The following is a 3,637-nucleotide window of genomic DNA, read 5'->3' as shown; positions in this document are numbered from 1 at the left end:
TTTGCACTCGGAACCGGAAGCTGCCTTCTGCTCCGCCTCCTCGCTACACTGAAGCCCTTCTAGGCACTGGGAGGTTCGGTTCTCTCTATGTTCCCAGCGTGAGTTGAGTCTCGGAGCGCTCCCAGACCTGGTGCAGAAAAGCTCGGGCTAGACCGCATCCGTCCGCACCTCCGCACTTCTCTTGCTTCCGTTTTGCTTTCCTGTTTTTGATCTTTTGTTTGTTTTGTTTATGATGCCTGTATCTCTACTCGTTTCCCTTGATCTTTTTTTCCCCTTTGAATTGTCAGCGAAGTGCGGGGGAAGAGAGCGGTTTGGGGTTTGACACTGACCCTTGCATTTACCCTCAGGTGCGGGGCGGCTCTCTGAACCTCAGTCACCGTTCTTCAAAACGGGCGTAGCAATACCGTTGCTCTGATGACTAAATGCCAGTGCTTCGGAGCTTAGTAAGAGAAGCATTATGATGGCATTGTTCTTTGGGCACTTGCTCGTTTTTGTCTGGGTCAGCGGCATTTCTGTCTGTACTTGCCATTTCCCCTCTTACCCACTCTCTCTGTCCCAAAGTCACCACGCTCCAGGTGGCATCTATTCTAGCATTTAAAATATCTGACTGCTAAAATATAACAAGTGATTTTTACTTATATAAACACACACGTGTGTGGACAAAAATCACCTTTTAAAATATATCTATAGTCAAGAATTTTCTTTCAGAATATTAGAGCATGGATTAACTTCTTAAGTACCCACACACCTGGGCTTATGTAGCTTATACCATTAATAGACACTGTTTATTGTAAATAATCTTATGGATTCTTGACAGCTAAACCATCACATTACAAGGATAATTCTTATTGCTGTACAAGTGTGGAAAAGTAGTTTTCCACTCATAAAGTGTACTTAGTGCTTTTAAGTCCATTAAAAGCCAGCACGAGAATGAGCCAAATCACTGGTTAGGAGGCGGTGCTTGCTTCGTGTGTGAAGGAGGCAGAGTGTCTTGAAGGACCTTAAATAGAATAATCAGAATCCCTTTTCTTTTCCTTTTTTTTTGGGGGGGCGGGGGAGGAGAGGTTTTGTGGGAGCCCGCCAGGCCGCAGGGGACCAAGGACAGAGTCCCCCACTGTGAAAATGGTGGAGGGACTTGGTTTCTGGTCCCTGGAGCCGGCGGGTATCTTGACATCTTCCGGACCTTCTCCTTCTCAGCCTTGAAGGAAAGAACAAGATCTTGGCATATGCGTCATGTTCCAAGAAAGTGATAGTCATGAGGACACTGTTATCTTTGGGCTAATGTTCTCAGGATATGAGAACATCTTGCCCTCTTGATAGCTTTCGGGAGTGTACAAACTTTTGTAAAACAACATTGTTCTCAGGCCACTGCAGTTTTGCATATAAGCCAGCAGTTCCTTGAATAAAGTTGCCATTTGCCAGCAGAGCTTATGGTCCTCTCCATTCTTTTAAGTCCCTCGCCTCACCTCGAGACCACCCTTGCTGCTGCGGGCAGCGGCAAGGTTTACTCTGCATTTGAGTGTGAGATTCTAAGGTGCTACTTTCTGCCTGTTTTTTAAGAATATCCAGGGACATGAGAAATGGCAGAGCAATCACGGGGTTTATCTTATCAGGCTTCCCTAGTGTCCAGGGACTACCAACCCCTCTTTTCCTGGTGATCTTTCTTGTCTACGCGTTAACCCTTGCAGGCAGTGGGCTAACTATTGCCATTTTTGGGGCTCAGCCCAGGCTACAAATTCCAGTGGACTTCTCCCTTTGCAACTTGTCCTTCCTACAGATCCGGTACTGCACAGCCACCCCTGAACTGCTAGACACCTTTCTGGTGGTGATAGCAGCGAGCTGCACCCCCTGCTGCTTTCTTCTACTTCTGGCACCCCTGAGTTCTTCCTTCTCTCTCTCATGTTTTTTGCCCATTACCTGGCCATCTGAAAGCCTCTTTGCTACCCCACCACATTGACCAGCAGCATATGCCTGCAGCTGGCCTGGGCTTCTGGGTGTTGGGCTTCACCCTTGCTTTTTTGGCAGATGATGCAGCTCATCCAGTTGCCATTCTGTGGCAACAACGTCATCAATCATTTCTCCCATGATGTTGCTCTCATCTTGAAAGCCGCTTGGGAAGACACAGGCTTGTTGGAGCTTTTGGGTTTCTTGGCCACCGTCCTACTAATCTCAGGGCCACGGCTCTGCACTGTGATTTCCTAGACCTCTATTCCTCTGTCACACTACAGACTCCCCAAGCCGCTGGTGCCCAGAAGGTGTTCTCCACCAGTGCCTCTCACCTGAGAGTCGCCTCCCTGTCTATGGAGCAGTTTTGTTCATGTATCTGAGACCCACAGTATACTCCTTTTCTAATAAGGTAGTATCAGCGCTAAATATTATCCTCACACCCCTTCTGATTCCTTTTATTTATACAATTAGAAACAAGGAGGTGAGAAAAACCCTAAGGAAAGCAATGGTTTTTCCAAACACTCATCATGCAGAGTAAACCACGCAATACATCAAATTACGACTGGACAGAAGATAAAGATGTGATAGGAAACTGTGATGGTTAGGGTCCCCTATAAGAATTAGTTTTACATTTTTTAAAAGTTAGTTTTGTATAAATGAACCAGAATTCCTCCTTGAAGAAGAGATGTGACCTAATTCTCCAATGAGGAAATCCCAGAACCCCCTCCCATTCATGAGCTAGAACTGAGAACTTGGTTAGTTATAAGTTGAAAGTAGGAGGCCACTGTAATCAAAACAGACTAGTACTGGCATAAAAACAAACACATAGACCAATGGAATGGAACAGAGAGCTCAGAAATAAACCCAAGTCTCTATGGTCAATTAATATTTAACAAAGAGGGTAGAAGCATAAAATGGAGTAAAAATAGCCTCTTCAATAAATGGTCTTGGGAGAGCTGGATAGCTACATGCAAAACAATGAAACTCAATCCCAAACTTACACCATACACAAAACTAAGTTCAAGGTGGATAAAAGACTTAAATTATAAGTTGTGATACAATAAAAGCCCTAGAGGAAAACATGGGCAGGAAAATCTGAGTCATTTCACATAGCAACATCTTTACTGATAATGTCTGCTAAAGCAAGGGGCATAAAGGAAAGAATAAACAAATGGGACTTCGTCAAATTAAAAACCTTCTGCATGGCTAAAAAAAAAAAAAGCATTAAAATGAAAAGAGAACCAACTGCATGGGAAAACATTTGCCCATGACACCTTGGACGAGGGTTTGATCTCCAAATTATATAAAGAACTCACTTGCCTCCACTCCAGGAAAATAAAAAACCCAATTTAAAAATGGACAAAAGAGTTGAATAGACACTTCTCCAAGGAGGACATACAGAGGGCCCAGAGACATAGGAAAGAATGCTCAGCATCACTAGCCATCAGAGAATTGTGAATCAAAACCATGATGAGATACCACTTCATACCAGTCAGAATGGCCACATCATAAACAAATCAACAAACAAGTGTTGGAGAGGATGCGGAGAGAAGGGAACCCTAGTGCATTGTTGGTGGGAATGCAGACTGGTACAGCCACTGTGGAAAACAGTATGGAATTTCCTCAGAAAACTAAAAATGGAACTGCCTTTTGACCCAGCACTTCCACTGCTGGGATTATACCCTAAGAG

At 44.4% G+C, this 3,637-nt stretch overlaps 1 pseudogene; it reads left to right on the top strand.

Annotated features, from left to right (window-relative positions):
• The first annotated feature begins 1,564 nt into the window (after positions 1-1,564).
• On the top strand, positions 1,565-2,485 carry LOC118981418 (olfactory receptor 6X1-like; annotated as a pseudogene).
• Positions 2,486-3,637: the final 1,152 nt, after the last annotated feature.

Source organism: Sturnira hondurensis, unplaced genomic scaffold (assembly GCF_014824575.4).
Source record: "Sturnira hondurensis isolate 20B ecotype Veracruz unplaced genomic scaffold, ASM1482457v3 Scaffold0024152, whole genome shotgun sequence".
Classification (NCBI taxonomy): domain Eukaryota; kingdom Metazoa; phylum Chordata; class Mammalia; order Chiroptera; family Phyllostomidae; genus Sturnira; species Sturnira hondurensis.
This window is presented reverse-complemented; position numbering and strand designations above follow the sequence as displayed.